Below are 15,255 nucleotides of genomic sequence, written 5' to 3'. Positions count from 1 at the left end.
TATCACATTTAGCTATTTTTCTGAAGACCAATTTGAGAGTAAATTGGAGTATATAGACCAAGGGACAAGAAATTATTTCTGTAAAGGACCAGATGGTAAATATTTTAGGCTTTTGGATCATATTGTCTCTATTGAATGTGCTCATCTCTGCTGTTATAACATGAAATTTAAATCTTTTTAAGATTCCATGTTACCTCCATTTTTTTTACTACTTAGGTACAAAAAACTTCTTTATGTTTTTATTAGTGATTGTTTTATGATTTATAATATATATCTTACACATACATCAGGCATGCCTAGAGGCTCAGATGGTAAAGCATCTGCCTGCAATGCAGGAGACCCAGGTTCGATCCCTGGGTTGGAAAGATCCCTTGGAGAAGGTAATGGCAACCCACTCCAGTATTCTTGCCTGGAGAATCCCATGGACAGAGGAACCTGGGGAGCTACAGTCCACACAGTCACAGAGTCAGACACGACTGAGCGACTAACACATACACAATATACGTCTTTACCTTTTCACGGTGTCCCTTAAAATAATGACACTTTATATCAATAGATTAAGATTTCTAAATACTTTTACTTTCCACTCAGTCATTGTGCTGTTTTTTTTGGTCACATATTTGCCTCTATTTCTAAATTCTATAATGCAAGATCATTATTTTTTTTCTGTTTTTTTTTCTTGAGGTAAAATGACACAAAATTATTATTTAATTAAAGTGTACAATGTGATTGATATGCAAATACATTGTGAAAGGATTTTTGCTATCAGTTAGTAAACACTTCACATATTTACCTCTTTTGGAAGGGTTAGAATACAAGTTAGAATACAAGGTTAGAATATCCTCTTAGCAAATTTCAGTTATACAGTGCAGTATTATCTACTGTAATAACCATGTTATACATTAGACCTTCAAAATTTATCTGCCTTAGAAGTGGAAGTTTGTGCCCTTTTACCAGCCTTTCCCTATTTCCTCCACCTCCCCAACCCCTGGCCACCACCACTCTACTCTCTGTTTCTATTAGTTCAAATTGTTTTTAAGATTCCATATATAAATGATGCTAGTCCTGGGTGTTCATTGGAAGGACTGATGCTGAAGCTGAAGCTCCAATACTTTGGCCACCTGATGCGAAGAGCTGACTCATTTGAAAAGACCCTGATGCTGGGAGGGATTGAGGGCAGGAGGAGAAGGGGACAACAGAGGATGAGATGGCTGGATGGCATCACTGATTCGATGGACATGGGTTTGGGTGGACTCCGGGAGCTGGTGACGGACAGGGAGGCCTGGCATGCTGCAGTTCATGGGGTCGCAAAGAGTCGGACACGACTGAGTGACTGAACTGAACTGATGAAGTGTTTGCTTTTCTCTGTTTGCCTTATTTTATTCAGCATAATGCCCTCCAGGTTTTTCCATGGTTCACAACTGGCAGGATTTTCTTCTTTTTAGAAGCTCAATAATATTCCAGTGTGTGTGTGTATGTATGTGTGTGTGTGTGCATGCGCACATTATTATGTGAATATTATCCCATTTTCTTTATCTATTTATCCTCTGATGAACACTCAGTTTGTTTCCTTACCTTGGCTGTTGTGCATAATGCTATAATGAACATGGGAATACAGATATGTCTTCAAGATAATGATTTTGCTTCCTTTAGATATATATTTGAAAGTGGGGCTTCTGGGTCATGTTGTAGTTCTCTTTAATGTCTTGTGGAACCTCCATACTACTTTCCATAGTGACTGCACCAATTTACATGCCTACCAGTAGTATACAAGGGTTCACTATTCTCCACACCTCTGCTAGCATTTGTAGTCTCTTCTTTTTGAGAATAGACATCCTAATAGATGTGAGGTGAGGTTTCATTTTCTTGCATTTCCCTGATTAGTGATGAGAACATTTTCAGGTATGTCTTCCTTGGAAAAAATATCTATTCAGGTGATTTTCCATTTTTAATTGGATTTTTTTTTTTTTTTTTTTTTTTGGTATTTACTTGTATGAATTCCTGTATATCTTGATACTCAGTTCAGTTCAGTTCAGTTGCTCAGTCGTGTCCGACTCTTTGCGACCCCATGAACTGCAGCATGCCAGGCCTCCCTGTTTGTCACCAACTCCCGGAGTTTACTCAGACCCATGTCCATCGAGTCAGTGATGCCATGCAGCCATCTCATCCTCTGTTGTCGCTTTCTCCTCCTGCCCTCAATCCCTCCCAGCATCAGGGTCTTTTCCAACAAGTCAAGCCTTTGCATGAGGTGGTCAAAGTATTGGAGTTTCAGCTTCAGCAACAGTCCTTCCAATGAACATCCAGGACTGATATCCTTTAGGATGGACTGGTTGGATCTCCTTGCAGTCCAAGGGACTCTCAAGAGTCTTCTCCAACACCACAGTTCAAAAGCATCAATTTTTCGGTGCTCAGCTGTCTTCACAGTCCAACTCTCACATCCATACATGACCACTGGAAAAACTATAGCCTTGACTAGACAGAAGTTTGTTGGCAAAATAATGTCTCTGCTTTTCAATATGCTATCTAGGTTGGTCATAACTTTCCTTCCAAGGAGTAAGCGTCTTTTAATTTCATGGCTGCAATCACCATCTGCAGTGATTTTGGAGCCCCCCAAAATAAAGTCTGACACTGTTTCCACTGTCTCCCCATCTATTTCCCATGAAGTGATGGGACCAGATGCCATGATCTTAGTTTTCTGAAAGTTGAGCTTTAAGCCAACTTTTTCACTCTCCTCTTTCACTTTCATCAAGAGGCTTTTAAGTTCCTCTTCACTTTCTGCCATAAGGGTGGTGTCATCTGCATAACTGAGGTTATTGATATTTCTCCTGGCAATCTTGATTCCAGCTTGTGCTTCTTCCAGCCCAGGGTTTCTCATGATGTACTCTGCATATAAGTTAAATAAGCAGGGTGACAATATACAGCCTTGATGTACTCCTTCCCCCCTATTAAATATGTGGTTTGCAAATGTTTTCTCCAATTTCATAGGTTGCCTTTTCATTTTGTCAGTGGTTTCCTTTGCTGTGGAGAATCTTTTTACTTTTATGCAGTCCCACTTGTTTATTCTTGCTTTTGATGTTAAATATAAAAAATAATTTCCAAGATCAATATCAAGGAGATTTCCCCCTGTCACCTCATGTTTTCTTCTAGGAATTTTATAGTTTCAGGTCTTACATTCAATTCTTTAATTCATTTTGAATTATTTTTGTGAATGGTAAAGATAGGGGTCTAACTTCATTCTTTTGCATATGGATATCTGGTTTTCTCAACATTGTTTATTAAAGAGACTACTTTCCCCCCATTGTATATTGTTGGTTTCTTTGTTAGGTATTAATTGACTCTATGTTCATGAGTTTATTTCTGGGCTCTCTATTCTGTCTCGTTCATCTATATGTCTCAATGCCAATAGCATACTATTATGTTTCACAAAGATTTGCAATATGGTTTAAAATAAAAAAAATTAATACCTGCAACTTTGCTCCTCTTTCTCAAGATTTCTTTGGCTGTTTGAGGTCTTTTATTGTTGCTGTTGTTGTTCAGTAGCTAAGTTGTGCCCAACTCTTTGCGATCCCGTGGATCCCATGTGTCAGGCTTCCCTGTCCTTCGCTATCTCGCTCAAACTCATGTCCATGGAGTCAGTGATGCCATCCAACCATCTCATCCTCCGTTGCTCCTTTCTTCTGCCCTTAGTCTTTCCCAGCATCAGGGTCTTATGGTTCCATACAAATTTTAAGATTTTTTTTTCTATGTTGTGAAAAACACCGTTGGAATTTTGAGAAGGATTCCATTGAATTTGTACATAGCTCTGGGTAGTATGGACATTTTAACAATATTAATTCTTCGAATCCATGAGCACAGGCTGGCTTTCTGTTTATTTGTCCCTTTCTTAATTTTTTCATCAGTGCCTTACAGTTTTCATTGTACAGATCTTTCACATCCTTGGTTAAATTTATTCCTAAGTACTTTACTATTTTTAATGCTATCATCCCTGGGATTGTTTTCTTAATTTCTCTTTCTGATGGTTAGTTGTTAGTGTATGGAAAAGCAACTGATTTTTGTGCATTGATTTTGTGTCCTGCAACTTTACTGAATTTGTTTATTAGTTCTAACAGGGATTTTTTTGGTGTAGTTTTTAGGGTTTTGTAGGTGTAATAGTCTGTTATCTGCAATCCAAAATAATTTTACTTCTTCCTTTCTGATTTGAATGACTTTTATTTCTTTTCTTGCCTAATTGCTCTCATTAAGACTTCTAGTATTATGCTGAATAAAAGTGGTAAAAGTAGACATGCTTATCTCTTCCCCGATCTTAGAGGAAATACTTTTATTGTATGTTAAAGACACTCAGCTTTTCACGGTTGAGTGTGATGTCAGTTGTGGGCTTGTTGTATATGGCCTTTATTGTGTTGAGATGCATTCCTTCTCTACCAAATGTAAGTTTTTCTCATAAGAGGATATTGAATTTTTTCAAATATTTTTTTCTGCATATATTGAGATGTTTATGATTTTGTCTTTTATTCTATTAATGTAATGTGTTACATTTATTAATTTGTATATGTTGAACTATCCTTGTATCCCAGGAATAAACCCCACATGGTCATAGTGTATGATGCTTTTAACATACCACTGAATTCAATTTACTAATATTTTGTTGAAAATTTTTATATCAGTGTTCATTAGGGATGCTAGCCTATAATTCTCTTTTATTATAGTGTCTTTGTTTGGCTTTGATATCAGAATAAAACTTGCCTCATTAAATGAATTTGGAAGTGTTTCCTCTCTTTATTTTTGGAGGAGTTTGGGGATAATTGGTACTGGTTCTTCTTTAAATGTTTAGTAGAATTAACCAGTGAAGCCATTAAGTTCTGGACTTTTTTTTGTTGGGATGTTTTTGATTACTTATTCAATCTTCTTACTGGTGATTGGGATAAGGAGAGTGTTGAAATATAGCCATCTTTTTTGGTGTGATCTCTGAGCTGATGTAGAGAATCAAGAGATGAGGCTGAGATGTTCTTAATAAATACTTCTGGCATATAAGGATGCAGAGTCCACTTTGAGTTGATTAGGACAACTTTAGTAGCACATACCCTATAGCTAAGGAAATGAAGTTTCTGCTATGATTTTAAATTACTTAGAAGCTGGCTATTTAAACAATTTCTTTTACCATCAAGGGTTGATATTTAATTTGAAGAAAGCATATTTGTTTAGAAGTAAATGTGAGATACTAGGTATATTAAAAATATAATAGCTATCTCTGTGAATTGCCTTGGAAATGAAAACATGCTCAAAGGCAATAGTGGAGCTCTTTTCAGGAAATGTGGCAATGTTTGGGACTTTAATAATACAGTAAGGGACTAGCAGCTTGGCAGTGAGGAGCCAGGGGAGATGATAGCCAGCAGGTTGTATGATGAAATGTTATGGGAACTGTAGTCTAGACGTTGTCTTTGTCTCAGGTCTGAACAAATCAGAGTCCTAAATTTAAGAAGTAATTCTGGGCACTCGTCTATTCCAGATTGTATTGAGTGCAAAGTTATTTTAAAAAATATGTCACCCACTTTTGTTTGAATGCTTCTGTTGATGGGAATCTCACAACCAAAACCAGCCTCTTTTCTTTTTGAAAACCATTAGTTGATTGCACATTCTTCCTTGACTAATTCTAAAATCTGCCCCTTGTAAACTCACTAGTAACAGTTTCTAGTTTTGTTCTCCAAACAAATTAAAAGGGAGTTCTGTAGTCCTGCAATAATAATGCCCCTGTCATAGCCTCCATGCCTCCCCCATTGGTAGGAGGGTGGGGAGAGGGTGCACAATTCCTATATATACTTGCCTCTTACCATTCGCAGCCTCAGTTGTAACCACAAAATATGTTTCTAGATATTGTCAGATGTCCCCTGGTTCGGGGGCAAAATTGCTCTCCATTGAGAAACACTGTCCTAGACTCTCAGTTTTCAACCTCCTTTACTTCAAACATTTTTGTCCTTTACAGATGAATGTTCTGAGAGGTATCTTTATTTTCCTCATTTTCTCTCCTACAAGCCTCTCTTAATTCCATTTTAGCCAAGGCATCTGACCTTATCACTCCTCTAAAGCTGATCTTCTTAAGGTCACCAATGATACTTCAATAAATGACAGTAATCTGAATATGTTTTTCTTAGAATTGGTGTCTTTCCTTTATGCTTTTCAGCTTACTAGCATGAAGACTTTTTAAATAATACTCACCTATAATTATTTTAACATCTACCATATCTCTAGTTATATCTGGCTAGAGATACTTAGTATTTTATATATTTTATTTTGTTATTGGTGGTGGTAGTGGTGGTCGTGTTATTCTCTTTCTCTTTTTATCTTGTTATAAATTTGTGAATTGTATTTTTCTTTTCTGAGATATCTTTTGACTTTGCTGATCTTCATTACATTATTATTATTTTTTAATTGAGATATAATCGACACATAACACTTTGAGTTTAAGGTATACAATGTGCTGCTTTAATACATTCATATATTGCAATATGGTTACTATAGGAGTGTCAGCTAGTACCTTTATTGTGTCACATATTTATCACTTCATTTATGTGTTGAGAACAGTTAAGATTTAGTCTCTTTAGCAACTTTGAAGTTTAGAATATAATGTGGTTGACTATAATCATTATGTTGTTTATTAGCTCCTCAGAACTTATTTATCTACTAATTATAAAGTTTTACCCTTCAACAGGGCTTCCTTGGTGGTTCAGAGGTAAAGAATCTGCCTGCAGTGCAGGAGACTTGGGTTTGATCCCTGGGGTGGGAAGACCCCCTGGAGAAGGAAATGACAGCCCACTCCAGTATTCTTGCTTGGAAAATCCCATGGATAGAGGAGCCTGGTGGCCTACAGTCCACGGGGCTCACAAAAGAGTCAGACACAACTTAGTTACTAAACAACACAACTACCCTTAAACAGCATTCCCCCAACTCCGCCACCTCTTAGCCAGTGGTAACCTCCATTCTACTGTTTCACAAGTTCAGATTTCTTTTTTTTAAGATTATACATGTAAGTGCTTTCATATGGTGTTTGTTGTTCTGACATCTCACTTAGCATAGTGTTTTCAAGGTCCATCTGTGTTGTCACAAAATGGCAGGATTTACTTCTTTCTCAACGCTAAGTGGCATTCATATATATCACATCTTTTTTATCCATTCATTCATTGACAAACACTTAAGTTGTTTACATATCTATCCTGGCTATTGTGATTAATACTGCAGTGAACCTGTGTGTGTAGATATGCCTTTGAGATAATGATTTCAGTTCTTTCAGATATATGCCCAGAAGTTGGATTGTTGGATCATATGATAGTTCAGTTTTTAATTCTTCAGGAAAGTCATACTCTTTTTCATAATGGCTGTCATAATTCTTTATTATCTTTTGCTTCTTATTTCATTAATGGCTGCTTTTAAATTATTATGCCCTTACTTCAACTTGCTCCATATTTATTCTGATGTTCTTTTTAAAACTTATTAATGCTCATTTCATTTTTTTAACCTTTGTTCTTTTCTAATATAAAACGTAAGAACAGAAATTTATTCTAAGTACTTTAGCTATATCCCACAAGTTTGATATGCAGTTTTTTTAAAATCCTTCCATCTTAAGCATTTTCTTATTTCTTATAAATATCCTCTGACTTTACAATTATTTATGAACTCTTTATTTTTTAATTTAAAGAATTAGTTTTAAAATTGTTTTCTTGTAGTTACTGATTTCTCTTAAGTGACTTTTTAGTCAAGGAGGAATACATTTTGTATGTTACCAGTTCCTGGAAATTTTTTTGAGACTTGCTTTAGTGCCTATATGCTATACATTTTCATGTGTCCCTTTCCAATTTGAATAACACGTACCTTTTCAAGTTGCTGTTGGATTTTAGAGGGCAACCAATGATGCATACCTAACTTCTCCATAAGAGTTCTGATAACAATCAAAAAATAAAACAAGTTGACGGATGGAGTCCAAACAAATTGCTTTTATTACTGAGCAAAGCTGAAGTTAGTTAATATGGCTTATGCTCATGGCAAACCTCAGATTCCGTCAACATTTTCCATCTGGTCATAGGCAGTGCTGGGCTCAGGTGACGCTCTTGGATAATTGGTGGTGGCTCTTGTGGTCAAATGACGTCCTGGAGCAGCAGAATACGGTGTGTGGTCCCTGTTGGAAGCTTGGTTCTAGGAGAAAGAGACAAGGCAGCGTCTAGCATCTGCAGGGCAAATTTCCTGTCTACGCTGCAGAGTCATATTAATCCCTTTGAGAAGAGTGTGCCAGGGCTGGAGAGAGGTCAGAAGGGTCACCCCAGTGCAGTACTGTCCCCCATCCTCAGGAAAGGACGTATCAGGAAAGGACATAACATTGTTCTCCCTGAGTTCATCATTTCAGGCTTGTCAACTACTGCTGAGTGACAATAGGCAGCTGGAGAGTTATTTGTGAAGAGAAACCTCATGCTAATATCCTAGGTGAGAGCAGGGGTAACATTTGGTGCTGTGTAGGCTGGTTGTATCTACTGAGTCATTGATTTTTGTTTTTATATCCACATCAGTTGGCCTGACTATATTCTTCTGGATTCCTACTTAACTCAATTTCTAGATTCCTATTTCCTGCATAAGAACTCAATTCTCTCAAATCATCCCATCCTCGCCTTTGAGAATAGCACTGAGGCATGTATATTACCATATGTGAGATAGATGACCAGTCCAAGTTTGATGCATGAAACAGGGCACTCAAAGTCGGTACACTGGGACAACCCAGAGGGATGGGATGGGGAGGGAGGTGGGAGGGGGCTTTGGGATGGGGGAACACGTGTACACGCTTGGCCGATTCATGTCGATGTGTGGCGGAAACCACCACAATATTGTAAAGTAATTACCCCCCACCTCATTCTCCAAGCCCAACACCTCCAAAGAAGACAGTGATCACGTGGTGAGGAAGGTTGGTACCCAGGGATGTGATGTCGGTGGAAGCAGCTCTCTTTTCGTGCGTTATTCTATCACCATACATGACTTGCCCATTCAGCAGGCAATGAGAAAGGAGAGGAAAAAAATGCTCTTCTCTGAGGAAAAAAATGTCAGCTGGTCAGTTGGGGTAGTAAAGAGACAGCAGGACTTCTGTGAGTGACTTCTCCACTCCTAATCACTTCTCATGACTTGTAGCAATGTATAACTCCTGAGTAAGTGGGTAACTCTAGGGTAACAAATGACAGAAAACAACAAAGTGAAATAATAGGTGTTGGTGAGGATGTGGAGAAATTAGAACTCTTGTACATTATGGGTGGGATGTAAAATGGTGCAGCCACTGTGAGAAAGAGTGTGGCAGCTCTTTAAAAAATTAAACACAGAACTACCATATGATCCTGTAATTCCCCTTCTAAGTATATGCCCAAAAACATTCAAAGCAAGTACTCAGATACTTATTCACAGCATTATTGACAGTAGTCAAAAGGTAGAAACAGTCCCAATGCTCACTGATATATAAGTGGATAAACAAAATGTGATATATTATACAATGAATATATTTATATAATGGAATATTGAAGGGAGTGGAGTGCTCAGTCGTGTCCGATTCTTTGTGACCCATGGACTATAGCCCTCCAGGTTCCTCTGTCCATGGGATTTTCCTGGCAAGAATACTGGAGTTGGTTGCCATGTTCTCCTTCAGAGGATCTTCCTAAGTCAGGGATTGAACCTGCATCTGCTGCATTGACAGGCATATTCTTTACCACTGAGGCACCTGGGAAGCCCCAATGGAATATTATTCAATTGTAAAAAAGAACAGATGCTATAGCATGGAAGAGCCTTGGAAACCATATGCTATGTGAAATAAACCAGACATAAAAGGACAAATATTGTATGATCCATTTATATGCAGTATCTACAATAGTCAAATTCAGAGACAGGAAATGGAATAGTCGTTACCAGAGGCTGGGGGAAGAGAATGGAAGTGATTTTTTAAGGGATATAGAGCTTCTGTTAGGGATCATGAAACTTTCTAGAAACAGATGGTGGTGATGCTAATTCAACATTGTGAATGTACCTAATACCACTGAATTGCAAACTTAAAAATGGTCAAAAAGGTAAATTTTATGTATGTTTACCTCAATAAAAAGCAAGAAATGGGAAAAAATAATTGGTATAGTTCTTTAAATGCTTTTGCACCCATTTTCTTTATTCTTTTTTCAAAAGTTATTCATTTATTTGGCTGTACAGGGTCTTAGTTTCGGCATTCAGGATCTAGTTCCATGACAAGGGATCAAACCCATGCCCTGAGCATTGGGAGTGGATTCTTAGCTGCTGGACCACTAGGGAAGTCCAACACTCATTTTCTTTGACACTTTAAGTTATCCTGCCTTGCTATATACTCTTCCAGATCATCCTGCACTCATCCTTTCATGCCACTGATCCCATAGAGCTACAATATTTGTTAAATTGTTACCCTCAGCAAATTTGGAGAGGGCAGGTTGTCTTTTTCTTATTCACTGTTGTGATCTAAGATCCATTATGATGTCTGGCAAAGAATAGGTGTTCAAATATTTCTTGACTGCAGTAACCAGTCTCACAGGTATGTCAAGTGGTAGTTAGAAATCTCAAGTCTCCTGACTTTAAATATAGTCCTCTTTTATTGAGAAAACTCCATATTTTCTAATGATTTCTCTACTTCCAAGTATTCTTAGCATTTAAGCCAAACTCTGTATAGGTATGGATGGTAGTTTTATCTTTCCCTGGAAGAGCTTTTGCAATGAGCATGCTGCTTTAGGTTTTTAATTGTGAATTCCACTCTAACCTTTGAAGGTATTTTTCCTTATTTATCTGACATCACCTTTCCCTCATCACCTGTAATATTACTTCTGGAAATATTCAGGTGGAATTTCCCCAGGCAAAAATGGAACCAACAGTTCTGTGGCAACACTTCTAAAGAAAGCAGAGATTCAGTTACCCATTATGTTTTTGTTGGAAAGATTCCTCTTACTCCTCGAACCTACCATCAATCCAAAGAATTTCCAAGGCACATTGTTTTCAGAAACAAGGTCAGCTCAATATAGAAAAATATATGAACATTTTCAAATGAATAGTTTGTAAAACATTTGGCTATTTTGGAATTTGAGGGCATATCAAAGGAGAACAGCTGAAAAGCACAAGAATTCTGTCTGGGTCCCAGGAAGGGAGAGGATGAAGGCTTGAGTGGTGAGGGTATTGTGGGAATGCAGAATGTGGCAGCAAGCGGTTTGGTGCTATGACAGGACTGTCCCCAGCAGAGGGCGATGTTGGACTGTGTGAAGCCTTCTGGGTGCCCCCCACCTCCCCACCACTTGCCTGCACCCTTTGATCATTGCAGTTTTCTGTCCTTTTCCATTACTCTTTTTAGCTTTGGTGACTGTAGCCTTAAGAAAGCCTTGAAATCTGAGGTTTGGGCAATGGTTCAAGGTTTATTGGGGAATACCGTGTTCACTTTCTCAGGATGGAAAGAGCTCTCTCTAGTTGGCACCAAAGATCTGGGGACAGTGGCTGAAACTAAAATTAACAAGAAAGCTTTCAAGGCAAACAGCTCCATCTCTTCTCCCAGGCTCAGCTTCCTCTCATCTTTGAACACTTGGCTTTGAAATCAGACCGATTTTCTGCAAAGAAATGTGGGAGCAGGCAAGCCCCATTTAAGTACCACTTGGCCTGGAGAAGTGTGCTTCCTGGGCTAAATTAGCTGAGCATGTGAGCTGATGACAGCCCAGAAAGACAGGGGAAGTAATATATTTTTCATCCGACAGCAAGCTAAGAGATGTCTTTGTAGCTCACGCAAGAAGCCTGGGAAACGCCGGGCAGTCATGAATGCTAAAGCCTTTGGGATTCCTGCCAAGGGGACACGGCTTACATGCTCCAGGCCATGACAACTTCATAGACAGTAAGGAGAGTGACAGGTTGGCTTATGCCAGAGGTTTTACACTGTGTAAGCTTGAAGGCACCACTTAGCCACCACTTCCCACTTTTGCAGCCGTCTGCACCTCCAGAGAGATTAGAGGACACCTTTTCCCCTCTCAGTGAGGATATTTAGTTACCCGTGTGTGTGCATGCAGGCTCAGCAACTCAGTCGTGTCTGACTCTTTGCGACCCCATGGACTGTAGCCCGCCAGGCTCCTCTGTCCATGGGATTTCCCAGGCAAGAATACTGGAGTGGGTTGCCATTTCCTCCTTCTGGGGATCTTCCTGGCTCCGGGATCAAACCCCTGTCTTCTGTGTCTCCCACCTTGGCTAGCAGATTTTTTCCCACTGGCGTCACCTCAGAAGCATTTAGTTACCCGTGTCGGTGCAAAAGAGGAGGTCGTGGAAGGAATTCTGTGGTCTCCTATGGCAGACAGCTGCTATAGGCATTAATTCATGGATTTTTGCTTTTAAAAGGTTAAAGCTCTTATTAATAGTGGGGTGAACAGGAATCAGACCTTATGGCTTACAGCTGCGGGGGAGTGCTCAAGCCGGGAGAATGAACATTTACTGGACACCTGTGTCGTGCCCACACTTTCCCTCCGTTAGCAGCCTTACAGCCTTGGGGCTTTGGGGCTTTTTCTTCTCTTTTACCATGTAGTCAACTTAAGAGAGTGAAGGAACCCATCTGAGCTCACAGAGTTAGAGCCCGAATTGGACCCAGGTCTTCTGCCTACAAATTCCTGGCTCCCCCTCCTTGCCCGCCCCCAAAACTGGACTCCTCTGGGCTTAAGGAGATCAAATGTGTCCACACGTGTAGGTCAGTTGCCTTTCCAGGGAAAGTGCAGAATTTATTACAGGGAAAGCTGACCATGAGAAATGGGTGCATCCACATCATAGCTTCTCTCTAGGTTCAGGCTGGACCAGCCCCCAACTGCTTCCTTCTTGGGAAGGAAGCTCAGGCCAACATGGTCTGAGAGCCCATGCTGTCAGGCTCCTGGGCCCAATCTGTAAAGTCTATGTGTTCCATGCAGGGGTCTCAGAGGCTTCTGGAAGAAAATATTCCCTGGAAGAGGCTGTGACTTTATTAAAACCTCTTGCCTGGAGAATCCCAGGGATGGAGGAGCCTGGTGGGCTGCCGTCTATGGGGTTGCAGAGTCGGACACGACTGAAGCGACTTAGCAGCAGCAGCAGCAGGAAGGAATGCATCTTGGGGAAGAGAAGAAATCATTGGGTCTAGGAGATCCCGGGAAAGACTGCGGGTAGGAGAAAGGGATGACAGAGGACAAGATGGTTGGATGGCATCACTGACTTGAGGCACATGAGTTTGAGCAAACTCTGGGAGTTGGTGATGGACAGGGAAGCCTGGTGTGCTGCGTCCATGGGGTTGCAAAGAGTTGGACACGACTGAATGACTGAACTGACCATATGTTGTCAGCACAGATTCTGCAGACTTGATGACGATTCTGGAGACAGGGTACCTGGCTAGATGAGGTCCCCAAGAAGTGGCCTTGGATTTGGTCCACGAGGAATCGGCGTGACCTCCGGGACAGGAGGGAAGTGGGAAGTGGGGAACCCTGGAGAGTAACACGGTAGAGACAGAGCCAGGAAGGCAGGAGGACCACATGAAGAGTGAAGCACTTTGCTCTGGGGGACGGGGAGTCGCTCATTATTTCTAAATGGGACCTGATACACTGCAGCCCCAACAGTCATGGAAGGAGGTGCTTACAGAGACGCTATCCTGTACAGGAAGAAGGTGAAAATGTCCCCCAGATGCAGTGCAATGGAAGCCCCAGGAGGCCTGGAATGGCACCATTGTAAGCCTTGGCTCAGCTGAACACTCCATCTTCGGCAGCTTCAGGTTCAGCCTGGTCATTTTCCAAGACCTACTTGTTATTTCTCTTTTCATTCTTCCTCCTCATTGTCAAATGTGCCATCAAATAGCCTGTTGATAAGTCAGAGCTGAGTTTGTTGCTTTTGGTGATGAGAAAGAACCCAGTGTTGACAGAATTCTCAGAGGGTCTTGGCAGGGCAGGGCAAAGCCAGGACGTTCATGAGGCTTTGAAGTCTTGTTTAAGGTGCACCTTTAAATGCAGAAACTTGCCTAGGATTGGCTAATGCTGAAGATGTGAGTCTATGCTTGGTGGACCCAGGGAGGCAAGGGTTTTGAGGATAGTAATGGAAGTGACTTGAATCACAGACAATCAATTTGATATTATTTTTTTGGAAAGTTGATCCATTTTAAAAGGAGGATGTTCAGCTGTTTGTAAAAGTTCTTCCTGGGCAGAGATTTCCTGGAAGAGTAAAGTCATGTTGGGGAAATGGCAGGAAATAGCCCCATCATGTGACATGAGCTGTGTGGGTGTGGATGGCTCTGGTTCTCACCACCCAGAGAAGACGACTTCTCCCGCCGTGGTGAACATAGCCACCTGTTCACATCCTATCACAGTGTTTATCCCTGGAGGTGCCAACCTGTCCCCACGTGGGAGCCTCTTGAGGCCAGAGCTTAGAAATAATCAGATACACAAACATTGAAAGTGCTTGTGGAATTAATGAAAGAACACTTCCAAACATGGCCCCTGCACCAGAAACAGGCTGTATTACAGCCGATAGAGAAATTCTTCAACCTGTGTCCAGGTATACAACTCCCTGGTCTTCTCTGCTCCTGCTCTGCCTCTGACACCAGAACATGGGAGAAAAATATGATCAGTTTAGAGAGAGGAAGAAATGCGAACCAAATCTTCTGTCTCTAGTCTTTATTTATTTCTTGTGTGTGTATTTTTAGTTTTTTGACTGAGGCATGGAGAATCTTAGATCCCTGACCTGGGATGGAACCCATGCCCCCTGCAGTGGAAGCGTGGAGTCCTAGGCATTGGACCACCAGGAAAGCCCCTGCCTCTAGTCTTTAATCAGGAGCATGGATATTTGTTTCTGAGGATGGAGAAAATGGTCAAAATAAGCATTAAACATGTAATGTAACTTAGATAAACGTGGCATGAATTGTTGGCAGCCTGCCTTTTTCTTTTGAATTAGTGCACAAATTTCAAGCCAGGTTACTTTTCTGGCTACAGTATTAGCGTGCCTTCATTTTCTTGCTTAATCTTCCAGAATCAATCAGAATTCAGTTTCTGAGCTTTGCTACAGTAATTGCTGGGGACGGAGCTCGGCCAAACTAATAAGGGTCAGTTCATGAGTTTTCCACCGGGCCCGCAGCAGTCACTAGAAAGGAAAGTCGGCCAGGCCCCAGAGCTCCTGCTTTATTTACTGTTTCTGTATTCAGACAACACAGGGGAAGCGTGTTCCAGCTGTTTCTTCCCCGTCTGTGGCTCCATGTGGTAT

Source organism: Odocoileus virginianus, chromosome 28 (assembly GCF_023699985.2).
Source record: "Odocoileus virginianus isolate 20LAN1187 ecotype Illinois chromosome 28, Ovbor_1.2, whole genome shotgun sequence".
NCBI lineage: Eukaryota > Metazoa > Chordata > Mammalia > Artiodactyla > Cervidae > Odocoileus > Odocoileus virginianus.
This window is presented reverse-complemented; position numbering follows the sequence as displayed.